The sequence below is a fragment of the Ursus americanus genome, chromosome 9 (assembly GCF_024610735.1).
Source record: "Ursus americanus isolate L20-20 chromosome 9, mUrsAme1.1.p, whole genome shotgun sequence".
NCBI classification, from domain to species: domain Eukaryota; kingdom Metazoa; phylum Chordata; class Mammalia; order Carnivora; family Ursidae; genus Ursus; species Ursus americanus.
In genome coordinates this window covers 80,778,087-80,792,131 of record NC_142135.1, presented here as the reverse complement: position 1 = coordinate 80,792,131, position 14,045 = coordinate 80,778,087, and the positions used below count along the sequence as shown (strand labels likewise).

Sequence of the window (14,045 nt, the reverse complement as noted above, 5' to 3'; positions counted from 1 at the left end):
CTCTCTCTCTCTCAAATAAATAAATAACATCTTTAAATAAAAAAAAAGAAAATGTGCTTTAATGGAAAATTATAGATTATTTCAAGTTAAACTACAAAAACAGAAACAAAACATAAAAAGTGGAAAAATTATTTGACTTTGAATAAAACTATCTATTCCACAGTTACATATCACTAGTGCATTATTCCAAAAAGTTTTTCTTTCTTTTTCTTTCTTTCTTTCTTTCTTTCTTTCTTTCTTTCTTTCTTTCTTTCTTTCTTTCTTTCTTTCTTTTTCTTTCTTTCTTCTTTTTCGTTTTTTTTTTTTTTACCCTTCTGTTGTTAACAAACTTTTGGATTTACAGGAAAATTTCATAGATAGTACATTGAGTTCCCATATACCTTGCATCCAGTTTCCTCTATCATGGTGCATTTGTCACAACTAATGTATTTATATTGATACATTATTATTAACTAAAGTCCACATTTTATTCTGATTTCCTTAGTTTTTACCTAATGTCCTTTTTCTGTTCCAGGATCCTATCCAGGATACCACATTAGATTTAGTCCTCATGTCTCCTTAGGCTCCTCTTGGCTGTAACAGTTTCTCAAACTGTCATTTTTGATGAAATAAAACCATAAGGGTTTTGAGTGTTACTGGTTGTGAATCTTACAAGATGCCCCTGCATTGGAATGTGTCTGATGTTTCCTAATGATTATTCTGGGATTACAGAGTTGGGGGAGGAAGTCCACAGAGGTAAGTGCCGTTTTATCCTATCAAGGATACATAATGTCAAGGAGACTAATCACTGTTGCTAATGTTGACTTTTATCAGCCTGGCTGAGGCAGTCTTTGTCAGGTTTCTTCACTCTAAAGTTACCTTTTCTCTAGCTTTCTCATACCGTCCTCTTTGGAAGGAAGTCATTATGCACACTGACCACTTATGCAGTGGGGTACTATGCTTCACCTCTTTGAATGTGAAGTATTTACATAAATTATTTGGAATTCTTCTGCATGGGAAAATTGTCTTTTCTCCATTTATTTATTTGTTGAATTATTTATTTATACCAGTGTAGATTCATGAATTTTTATTTTACACTCTGGGTTATAATCCAAAACTACTTTATTTATTTATTTGGTTACTCAAATTGTTCCAGCTTTGACCCTTGGGAGCTCTTTCAGTTGGCTCCTGTGTCCCTTTGACATGTCCCCATCACTGTCGGGTTTTTTTTAAAGCAACCTGTTTGCTTTTTAATAGATTTTGTTCGGTTTAGTAGTAGGTCTAATAGTACTTAGCTCCATTATTCTGTGAACATTTCTCTTTTCCATTATTGAAGTAATAGACAATAATGAAAATTGAAAGATAAAAGTAGAAAAAAAGTGCAATTAAATCTTTATTACTTAAGTGTGTTCTCTTGAAGTGCCTTCTTTTTTCTTTTTTCTTACTTTGCATCCTTTCACCATTTAAAAAAAATAAGTCTAATCATTCTTTGTAAATAATTTTATATTTAGGTTATATCTATTTAACAATACATTATGAACATTTTCCTGCCTCATTAATATATATCACTTAAAATGTTCTACATAGATCAATTAACCTTTCCTTTTAATTGATTAAAATTAGCCCATAAATATCCTCGTTGTATTGCGTAATGATGCATAGCAGGTTTTTAACATAGGGACTAAATAAATTAGCTATTTAGAGAGTTTCAATATTTTTAAATTATAAATAATGAGAGCAGTGTGTATGAGCCTACAAGTTAAGTATTTTACATATTTAAGATTTCTAGAAGTTGAGCAGAGTCCAATAATAGCATCAATATTTTTGAAGCTCTTAATTCATGATTAGATTATATAAACTTGGGAAAATTGTGTGAGGCTAACCCATTGAAAGAAAGGGAAAAATATTGTCCAGACTACCCAAATAAGCAAGGGGTCACTGGTTGAGAATCTCAACAAAATGGGCTGATGGATGAGACATAAGTCTTCAGTTTTTCTTGTTAAATAATTGTCCGTTTTCACTTACTTCATCACCATCTTTATTGATGGCCTTTATAACACGTATTATGGAGAATATGGGTAATTTGTCTATTTCAAGGAGCTTAAAAATGATCTGGGGAAAGAAGAATCACAACACTAGAAGTGAGAGAACTTGGATTAGAACAGATTTGCCTAGCTCTTGTTCTAGTATTCCTTCAGTTTCAGAATATTAATACCTAATGCACATGGTATACCTGGAGAAGATGTAAATGGTAGAGCACATGAAGTGGACCATAAGTACAGTGGAAATTGTTATGGGTTTTGTACTAGGAAAGTTTTATTACATAGAAGAGAAGCCTCAAGGTGTCCCTAAGAATATGGTTATATGGACAGAGGAATTCATCTACCTAAGAAGAAGAAAACATGTATAGATAGGAAAAAATTGATGGGGAATGCAGAAAACTATGACTTTGTTTTTACCAAAACAGAAGTTGTATTTTTGCACTATTAGAAAACAGTACTGGATATTTAGAGTGGATGAGAGGCTGATTGTGAAGGCCTTGGTGAGCTTGGGGATTGATAATGGAGTTATGTAATTGTAGGTTTTTAAATAAGACAATAATAGGATGAAAACAATTTTATGAGTAATGTTCAGTTCCTTAAAGTAAACTGTATTTGTGGGTAATTACATTGTGCATCATCAACAAAATTGAATTCTTTTTTTTTTTTAATGATTTTTTATTATATTATGTTAGTCACCATACAGTACCTCCCCGGTTTCCGATGTAAGGCTCGATGATTCATTAGTTGTGTATAACACCCAGTGCACCATGCAATATGTGCCCTCCTTACTACCCATCACCGGTCTATTGAATTCTATACAGTTGTAAAATGTAGATTTTCATGTGCTCATAGGAATATATTTTTAATGTATTGACAAAGTCAAGGAAAATATGCATATGAACACTATTCTCTCAATAAATAGTATTGAACACTAATACAATAGTCTCAATAAAAAGCATATAAATGTAAATATATACTAATACCCACACCACACACAGACACACAGACACACAGACACACACACACACACACACACACACAGAACACACACACTGTGCTAACGTGTATATTACTTTTCTCAAAGGCTATCCAGGAAACAAACTGTTAAGAGTTATCCTTCTACTATGTGTGGCATGTCTTCTTTTCCATTAGTAAAAGCTACTTTGATCTTTTTCTAAAGTAAATTAGGGAAAAATACATACTTCTAACATTTTTTTTAGAATAGTTATTCTGTTTCTGTTTAAAAGTGCCTCAATATTCAATTTGGCACTTTTTAAAAAATGTGCTTAAAGTTCCTAATTTACATGGGCTTTTGCTTTAATACTGACTTTAATCTAGATCCTGAATATTCATTATACATTTCATTCATTCATTCACTCCTTCAATTGATATTTGAGTAGTCATGGAGTATTCCAGATGCCATATGTGTATAAACTACTTCATGTATATTTGAAGGTTGTACTGTTGTCTTTATATACAGTTTCAAAAATGAGGTTTCAAAAAAGCATTAGTATGGATCTTTAAAGGATTAGCTATAAACCTGAAAGGAGATATAACCATTCTAGACACAGAAGAGAATAACTTAACATACTAAATAAGACTTAGCACTTTGCATCAATCCAAGGTTCTCAGAGTAGGAAATCAGCTAGAGGATATGTGTACTTGGGGAAAAATAGATCTTCTGTTGGATAAATGTACCTATGGGATTGTCTCAGAGAAACAGAGTGTACAGCATCATGATGCCTCTTCCTTCTGTCTCTGATGATTGGGAATGTCAATTGCAGGAAATAGATGTGAGTACAAGATAAGGACATGCAAGGCTATTCTGGGGATTCACATGAGGCACATTCCCCTGAAAGTATTTTCTCCACTCTGGTAAGTAATCATGGCACAAAAGGAAGGCTATACTTTATTTTCTGAAGCAGCTTTATAAGAATCTAGATAATTGAGAGACCATTAATGATGAAAATATTTTTTTAGAGCAAAACCAGTAAAACCGGTGCTGTTATAAGAATGGGCTGATGGGAATGTTATAGCATAAATTTAGACGCATGTACTGAAAGAACTGCATTTCTATTACCCACATAAATCAGTTACTGAAAGAACTGTATTTCTATTACCCACATAAATCAGTTACTGGAAGAACTGTACTTCTATTACCCACATAAATCAGTTACTTCAAGCCACCTCATTTTGTCATTTTGAAGCTTATGATGAATAAAAATGCACAGTCCAAACAGTAATCCTTTTTATAGCAATAAACAAGTGAATGAATGAATACAAACTGAAAATGAAATAAATTCAGTTCCATTTGACTATGGACTTTCTGCATCCATGGTATTTCCTAGAAGAGGGGTGCCTGGGTGGCTCAGTCCTTAAGTGTCTGCCTTAGGCTCAGGGCGTGATCCCGGAGTTCTGGGATTGAGCCCCACATCAGGCTTTTCCGCTGGAAGCCTGCTTCTTCCTCTCCCACTCCCCCTGCCTGTGTTCCCTCTCTTGCTGGCTGTCTCTCTCTCTGTCAAATAAATAAATAAAATCTTTAATAAAATAAAATAAAATCCTAGAAGAGACATTTGATGTGAAATGTTGAGTGAATAATTTATACATGGTTAATATATATAATAATATATGGCACATATATAATTACATGGTTTAACTCTTACAAAATGTGTAATGACCATCACTGATACTAGCATGAGCTATGAGGGTTTCATGCAGGAATGGAGCAGGAAAGAGGAGAGGTACATTTCTCAGGACCCAAAAACTTACACGTAAGACTTAATTTAAGGTTTAATTAATAATTTTTTACCAGAATTTCTTTCAAAATACGGGTCTTTAGAATCCCTGCTGTATTTTCTACATTTATCATTTCCAGAATAAGAAACTCAGTAGTATCCTATGAATGTAGAACCCACCATGATCATTATTATATTTATGAACGTCTTTATAACACAAAGAGGCATTCAATATCGTGTTGTCTGATTGTTTTTAGTTTCTTTTACAGAGGAGAAAACTAAACCCTGGAAAGGAGATTCTTGTCCTATGTTGCCCCCAGTGAGTAGCTCGGCTAGGTGTTGTATTGAGGTCTTCGGATTCCAAGTTCACAATACAGTGGTGATTTCATGTGCTGTTTTTTATTTTTGTCTTTCAGAAACGTATATTCTGAATTCCCCTTGCTATTGGTACACTTCTCTGGGCCATTTCAGAAATCACTGGCTAACAAAATCACCCCCCAAAACTGGGGTGTGCTTTAAGTTCAGGTGCCCAGTCTAAGTATCAAAATTAGACACCGACATGAATCACCCTTTCTGTAACCACAACTTTCCTTCCCACGAGTCTCACTCATTTTGATTATGATGGGATAAAGTTGACAACATGGAAAGGGCAAGCCATTCGGTGGTGTCTGAGTTCATTTTGCTGGGACTTTCCAAATCTCAGAATCTTCAGGTTCTCTTCTTGCTAGGATTCTCTGTAGTCTATGCCGGGATTGTGTTAGGAAAACTCCTCATCTTGGTCACTGTGACCTTCGACTCATGCCTTCACACACCAATGTATTTTCTGCTTATCAATCTCTCCTGTATTGATATGAGCCTGGCTTTTTTTACTACCCCTAAGATGATTGTGGATTTCCACCGAAAACAGAAGACCATCTCTTGGTGGGGATGCTATTCTCAGATGTTCTTAATGCACCTCCTAGGTGGGAGTGAGATGATGTTGCTTGTAGCTATGGCAATAGACAGGTATGTTGCCATATGCAAACCCTCCATTACATGACCGTCATGAGCCCACGAGTGCTCGTTCGGCTGCTGTTATCCTCCTACGCGGTTGGATTTGTGCACTCGTCTAGTCAGATGGCTTTCATGTTGAACTTGCCTTTCTGTGGTCCCAGTGTGGTGGACAGTTTTTTTTTTTTGTGACCTTTCCCTTGTGATCAGACTTGCCTGCAAGGACACCTACCTGCTACAGCTGCTGGTCATTGCTGACAGTGGCCTCCTGTCCCTGGTCTGCTTCCTCCTCTTGCTTGTCTCCTACACGGTCATCATATACTCAGTCAGGCACCGTACGTACTGCCAGTGGTTCGGCCAAGGCCTTCTCCACTCTGTCAGCACACATCACTGTTGTGACTCTGTCCTTTGTCCCATGTGTCTTTATCTATATGGCTCTTCAGCCGATATTCTGTAGATAAAATTCTCTCTGTGTTTTATACGATTTTCATACCTCTCTTAAATCCTATTATTTATACATTAAGGAATCAAGAAGTAAAAGCAGCCATGAAGAAGATAAGGACTCGACATATAAATTCAAAACACACTTTGTAGAAGATGCTTCTGAAGAAATCATCTCTTGTGTGGACATTTTAAGGAGCAAACTTTGAAGCTATTTCACGTTCTGTAAAAGGAACCAGTAGGTGTTAACTGTTAAAGAGAAACCCCCCCCTTTTTTATCACTGTCAGTGGTTAAACACATGACATGTACAGTCTGGAAGACATGCATTTAAATCCTCTCTTCACTAGTCCTTCTCATGCAAATTTGAAAAAATGAATAAATTCTCTTCATCTACTTAGTTTATCTACAAAACTCCTTTATGTGTTTTTTTTTTAATTTTGGCAAGTTTTTATCTTTACAGTTATTCTTACTACTTCTATTATGCTTGTAGTTATTAGTGCTGCTATTATATTTGTAGTTATTATTGGGAATCTATATGTAGAAAATGCACACAGATGATGCCTCACATAGCCATTTCGCTGAGTTACTGTTTGCTGCTAGAAAAGTACATTTCGTAGATAATCCCTAGTTAATGTGTATTAACTTTTAGATACTCTATGCCCCAGATACAGTGCCTCCAACCAAGCTTCACATATTTTGTGAGCTCTCAGTGTGCCAGGAGGTATATCCAGGGTTTCAGGAAGCTTAGAGTCCTTGGATGGAAAGAATGAACTAAATTTGCAAACATGTTGTGCCATGGACAGTACTATGTTACATGGTTAAAAGTCCAACACAACTTTATCAGTAATAACACTAATATTTGTCTCTTCCTTTTTTCTGAATCCATGGGTAAATTGATTCAGAGCCCACAGCGGGTAAGAGGTGATTGATACTCCTGAAAATCTACAGTCAATTCTTGGTAGCAGTATCAAGCTTTATTTTCATTTTTAAAATACAGTTTACAAATAGAAAATAATCACTCTCTTTATTATTTATTTATGTTATTTTTTTGAGGAAGAGAGAACTCGGGTGTGCACAATTGGGGAGGGGCAGAGGGAGAGGGAGAGAGAGAATCTTTAAGCAGGCTCCACATCCAGTGCAAGCCTGATGCAGGCTCGATCTCACGACCTTGAGATCATGACCTGAGCTGAAATCAAGAGTCGGACATTTCACTACTGAGCCACACTGGTGCCCCAAGAATCACTGTCTTTAGTGTAGGATTCTGTGAGTCTTGAAAAATGCACAATCGTGTAACTGTCATAATGAGAATATAGTAGAATTTCATCAACCCTCAAATTCCTCTGTGTTCCTTTGTGGTCCACCTCTCTCTCTCTCCTATCTTCTGGCTCTGAAAAAAGTGATCTTTTTTTATACCTAGTTTGCCTTTCCTAGGCTGTCACATAAGTAGAATCATATAGTACGTAACCTTTTAAAAAAGTTTTTATTTAAATTCTAGTTAGTTAACATATAGTGTAATATTAGTTTCAGGTGTAAAACAGTGATTCAACACTTCCATATAACACCCAGTACTCATCACAGCAAGGGCCCTCCGTAATCCCTATCACTCTTTAACCCACCCCCCAACCTCCCCCTGCTAACCATCAGTTAGTTCTCTATAGAAATGAATCTGTTTCTTTGTTTGCCTCTCTTTCTCTTTTTTTTTCCCTTTGCCATTTGTTTTGTTTCTTAAATTTCACAATGAGTGAAATAATGGTATTTGTCTTTCTCTGACTGACTTAGTTTGCTTAGCATAATACTCTATCTCCATCCATGTCATTGCAAATGGTGAGAAGTCATTCTTTTTTATGGCTAATATTCATATATATAAATTGTGTGTGTGTGTGTATATATATATATATACACACACACACACTCGCACAAACATATATTCTCCTTCTTCCTATTCATTCATCAGTCATTGGACACTTGGGCTGTTTCCATAATTTGGCTATTGTAGATATATATATATCTATCTATATATATATATACATATAGTGATTAACTATTTTTGTATTGTAGATATATATATATATATATATATATATATATATATATATATATACATATAGTGATTAACTATTTTTGTATTCTTTGGGTAAATACCTAGTAGTGCAATTGCTGGATCATAGGGCAGTTCTATTTTTAATTATTTGAAGAACCTCCATACTGCTTTCTAGAGTGGATGCACCAGTTTGCATTCCCACCAACAGTGCAAGAGGATTCCCCTTTCTCTACATCCTCGCCTGCACCTATTATTTCTTGTATTGTTAATTGTAGCCATTCCGACAGGTGTGAGGTGGGATCTCTGTAGTTTTGATTTGCATTCCCCTGATGATGCGTGATATCGAGCATCTTTTCATGAGTCTGTTGCCACCTGGATGTCTTCTTTGGAAAAATGTCTATTCTGCCATTTTGTAATTAGATTATTTGGGGATTTTTGTTGTTGAATTGTGTAAGTTCTTTATATATTTTGGATACTAACTCTTTATAAGTTATGTCATTTGCAAATATCCTCTCCCGTTCCGTAAGTTGTCCTTTAGCTTGTTTATTGTTTTCTTTGCTGTGCAGAATAAGTAGCCTATGGCTTCTTTCACTCAGCATAAAGCCTTTGAGATTCATGCAATAGCAAGTTGTGTTTATCATTATAAATCTATGTTACATTTTAAGATCTATTAAGTATCCTCATTGCTATTCTTCCACAAATTGTCTTGAACCAGTTCAGTTATTCATTGATATTAACTGGAATGTTTTTATCAAATGACATGAATACTAAGTAATTATATAGGCATTAATTTTATACATTGATTTAGGCAGAAATATGATATTGACAATATTGGTCTTTTTAATCCTAGAATGTGGTTTATTTCTGCACTTATTCATGCCTTCTTTTGTGTCCCCCAGTAATGTTTTATAACTTTCCTCAAAAAATACTGAAACTATTAAACTTATGAATTATTTAATTTTATTTTAATCTTTGTGAGGTCATTTTTGCTCATAACATTTTGATATTTCTGGAATGAAGGAAAGGTATATTTATGTATATATTTACTTGAAATTAGTCGTTGATCTGAGCACTCTAATTCATTGAAATTTTTAGTCAATTTTTTGGGCTTAGAATATGTTTCAGCTATGATAATCTTATGTACTCCTGCTATTTTTCAACATCTTATTTCATATTTTAGCCCATGACATGTCTAGGACTTGATACCATTTTGGAATTTGTCCTGAATGCTAAAGAACAAAATAGATGTATGTCACAAAAGGTCTGACACATCTGTACTCTAAGAAGGAGAATTACTGATTTTAATATGTTTCTACAATATGGTGAGTATTTTACACATTTTTATAACTATGACACATTTTTGGGAGGGTAACAACCACAAATCCCACTTGGCTTATTTGACATGGAAATATTTGCTAATTTCATTGGAGCTATTATGAACATTTCCAAAGGGTAGAGAAATCTTTTATAACTGTGGAAGAAATCTAAGAAAATGAATCTAAAGTTGGTGTTAAAACTGAGCAAATCCTGGAAGAAGTTTACAAGAAGCTTGCCTGCCACCTAGTGGTGGCAATCTCCTGTGTTTCTCTTTCATGTTTTAATGAAAACCAGGAATTAGGAAGGAAGGTTTGTAAGAATGGTTGGCAATGGATATGCAGCCAATGCCTTCCAAAGAGCTGATTACCATCTCACCATTACCCAAAGTAGGCATTTTCACAGACAAATTTTAATGTTATTTTAAGGGCCTCCCATCCTCTAGTACCCGTCTGCTAAGTCCAGAATTCCGGGGGATTTCACAACTCATTAAGTCACCATTAGGAGTTGGAGTAGTCTGTAAAAGGCAAGGCAGACTAGCACCTAGAAATCATCTGTATGTCAGAAGCATTGTTCATTATTTTTAAATCTATTACCTGCCATAGATTTAGAAAACTAAGTCTTTAACTTCCCTGAAAATATGGATGATCCTTCCAAATTTCAAGAGGAACTAAAAATATACATATTACTTCTCATCATTTTAATTTTCAAGGCTGAACCCTTTGCTCAGAATTGTTCTGCCAACTGATTTTACTTTGAGCAGAAGTGGTCAGATAGGTTGGTGTGCCTAAGGGAAATTAGGACTTGTTTGAGGCTACTAAAGAGAGAGTGGCCAGAAGCAATTCTTCCGTCTGTATCTAAAAGACAGTATTTGAAAAATGAATTAAGTAAATAATTAGGCTGTCTAGGGAAGTCTTTGAGTTACTCAGTCTTATGAGCGAGGTGCTGTTTTCATCCCCATTTTCTGTATGAGGGAACGGAGGCAGAAGGCTTTGATAACGTACTTAACAGCTAGAAGGGAAAGGAACAGATTCCAACTAGTCTGTTTTTAGAAGCCACGAACGTCTTTATAACTCAATGCTACCTCTAACAGTATTAACCAAATTCTGGAAACACATTTGTAAATTACGTCCTTTCCAAATCCAGAAATTGTTTAAAATATAACAGAGGGCTGGGAAGCTGACTCCATGGAAGATAACGCAAAGGCTAATTTATTGCTCTCATGCACTTGAGTCAAAGAAAAGTGATGTAGAAACTTTCAACTCTAAGAGTTACTCAAAGGAATTGGGTTTTAAAAATGACTACATATGGTGCACCTGGGTGGCTCAGTTGTTAAGCATCTGCCTTCAGCTCAGGCCATGATCCCGGGGTCCTGGGGGTCAAGCCACGCATCGGGCTCCCTGCTCAGTGGGAAGCCTGCTTCTCTCTCTGCCACCCCCTTGCTTGTGTTCCCTCTCTTGCTGTGTCTCTTTCTGTCAAATAAATAAAATCTTTAAAAATTTTTTTAAAAAATAAAAATTAAAAATGACTACATATAATAAAGAGGATGAAATTTATAAGTAGTGTTGATTGAAAAAGATAAACCAAAATAGTAAATGGTCTATATTTCTACCCATAGAAAGATTAAATAGAAGTGAAGTCTTTACCAAATTCAAACTCATCCTTGCACCCGATGTGCAGTAAGCCAAATTCTGAGACACTGTTTTTGAAGCAAAGAAAGCTTTATTTTGAAAAGGCAGCCCAAGGAGAAGGCAGGGAATCATTCTCAAAGCTGTCTTGCCCTGTTTGGCCTAGTCATAGCTTACATACATGAGAGGAGGGTAATGGGTTTCTTTTCTTTCTTTCTTCTTTTTATAATAATATTTTTTTATTATATTATGTTAGTCACCATACAGTACATCCCTGGTTCTTGATGTAAAGTTCCATGATTTACTTGCATATAACACCCAGTGCACCATGCAATACGTGCCCTCCTTAATACCCATCACCGGCCTATCCCAATCCCCCACCCCCTCCCCTCTGAAGCCCTCAGTTTGTTTCCCAGAGTCCATAGTCTCTCGTAGTTCATTCCCCCTTCTGTTTAACCCCCCTTTTCTTCTTCCCTTTCTTCTCCTACTGATCTTCCTACTTCTTATGTTCCATAAATGAGTGAAACCATATGATAATTGTCTTTCTCTGCTTGACTTATTTCACTTAGCATAATCTCCTCCAGTCCCGTCCATGTTGCAGCAAATGTTGAGAAATCATCCTTTTTGATAGCTGAGTAATATTCCATTGTATATATAGACCACATCTTCTTAATCTAGTCATCTGGGTAATGGGTTTCTTGAAAACTTGGTGGGGTGTCCTTGAAACAATCTGGAGGTAGACATTCTTCTGGACAACGTGGCATTATTGGGAAACCTGGTATGATCAGATATGTCAAGACAAATGATACTTTTCAGCCCCCATAAGTTTCTATAATCAGTGGGTAAACAGGGAGTAGTGGTGAAAAAAAAAAAGACAAAACTAATGATTGATTGTGCATGTTGATAAGAGGCGCATAAACTGCAATTAAGTAGGGAACAAAACAGTCCATGGAGCCAGGTTAATAATGCAACTATTGTTCTGCTTATGCTTTCAAAACAGGTCCAGGAACCAAGCGCCTGCCTCAAATCCCCATTCTTATTTTATGGTTCCTCAAACGTGGGGAATAGGGATAATGACTGCTCTAGCTGCTTCCTGCTAATCAGGGGCGAAGAGCGATAGCCAGGGAAGTGGAAGCGGGAAACCTGCCCTCAGAATTATTCTGGAGTGTCTGAGCACAGGGCTTGGACCTTGCTTTTGATGTTACTGTGTCTCCGGGAGACTGTTTCTCGTGTCTTCCTGAGGCGGCAGCAGCTAGCAGAGTAGCATGCTTTGCTATTTTTGTTTGTTGGTTGGTTTCTCTGTTTTCTGGACTTGACCCCATTTATTAGAAACCTTAAAAGCATTTCCTACCAATGCCCAAGTAGCCATCCCTAAAGCTACCTCTGCTTTTTGTAATTTCCTTTGACTCTCTGGGGCACTTTGCTAACAAAAGTCGTATTTATCTCGTTTAAGTTTTCTGGTGCTTCAGGATCAATGTCAGCGTATTGATGATATGCTTGAAGGAATCATTCAAGAAAAGATGAGGGGTCTTCTTGAAGCATCTAACTTGTCGAACCTTATTTAGAATCCTTTGTCTAGGTACTCCTGTTTTTACTCCTACCAGGATAGATCTTGGTATTTTGAAGTCTGGGGAGTCCTCCTGCATTTATATCTTGATTGGGGTCACATTTGGCACCTACTCTGGTGGCTCTGATGCCTCCGGCCTGGCAGGATTGCTTGGAGCCAGTAGATGAAGCCCAGTTAGTTCAAGTCAAAAGAATGGGGAAAAAATGGGAAACCTTAGTTGGGAGAGTCACAGACAGATATTCGAAGAAACCAGGAGAATTTAGGATATGGCCAGTGGTTTAGGTACACAACAAATATGCAAAGACAACCAGAATTAGAATTTAACATCCATGAAGGGGTGTTATTGAAATATATTTTTTTCTCTCTAAATTTACCCTCATTTTTATTGAAGGTAGCCATATTAAGACTAATTTGTTTGCAAAATAAATCCAGTTTTAACAGACTTGGCCTAATGGTTTACATAAACACAATAGTGATCAGCCACGTAGGTTCTTTTAAATCTGCTTTGCTGGATCTATTCAGAAGGAATTTCAGATTGAACATTTAATGGTCTTTGAGGCCAGAAGCCAAGCCAAATACTTGCCATTAGATTTGTGTGTGATACCTGTAGACATGGGTTATTTTGTCTCTTTTCGAGGTCCCCCAAATACCCTGAGGTTCCTGCACCGACCAGCCGATAACATTCTCTACTCTCCTAGTAAGGCTCCTGGAGATTCCAGAAGCAAGACACCAGGCTCACATTTCCAAGGGGCTTCACTGGCATTATAAAATCAACCTTGGTTCCTTAAAGCTGTCTGGTCATATCTGAGTTTATGCATGTCTTTCTCAAATACCAAAGCCTTCATAAAATAACCAGCATTTCCAACGATGTTTTGTTAGAAGGAGAACAGCTCTTATTGAATTTCTGGGAGTAACTATAATGCTCCAAAAAGAAAGAACACTGACTGTGAGTTTCTGGTTTCTGGAGGGTTCAGGTAGGGAGAAAAAATTAATTTGTTCACAAAGGTGTATTTTATTCGAATCTCTGTAAGTCATAGATCTCTTAGGAGAAAAGTTTTCTTAAATCTGGAAGAGCAAGCAGTACAGAAAGAGTAGTTTCAAATAAGACTCATAAAAACTGTGACTCTAAAAGACACGTCTGTTTTCATTAAACCAACAAACTCAAGCTTTAATTTAACAGAGATTATCACAGATTATATGAACGAGAGAAGCATTTGAATTAGTTTCTACCTCTGAGTGTTAGGATGCCCTATTCTTATAAGTGCTTGTCTTCAACTAAATAGGACCCTTTTATAATTAACATGATA

At 36.2% G+C, this 14,045-nt stretch overlaps 1 pseudogene; it reads left to right on the top strand.

Moving 5' to 3' along the window:
- Positions 1 to 5,396: 5,396 nt before the first annotated feature.
- Positions 5,397 to 6,340, top strand: LOC123786348 (olfactory receptor 4K13-like; annotated as a pseudogene).
- Positions 6,341 to 14,045: the final 7,705 nt, after the last annotated feature.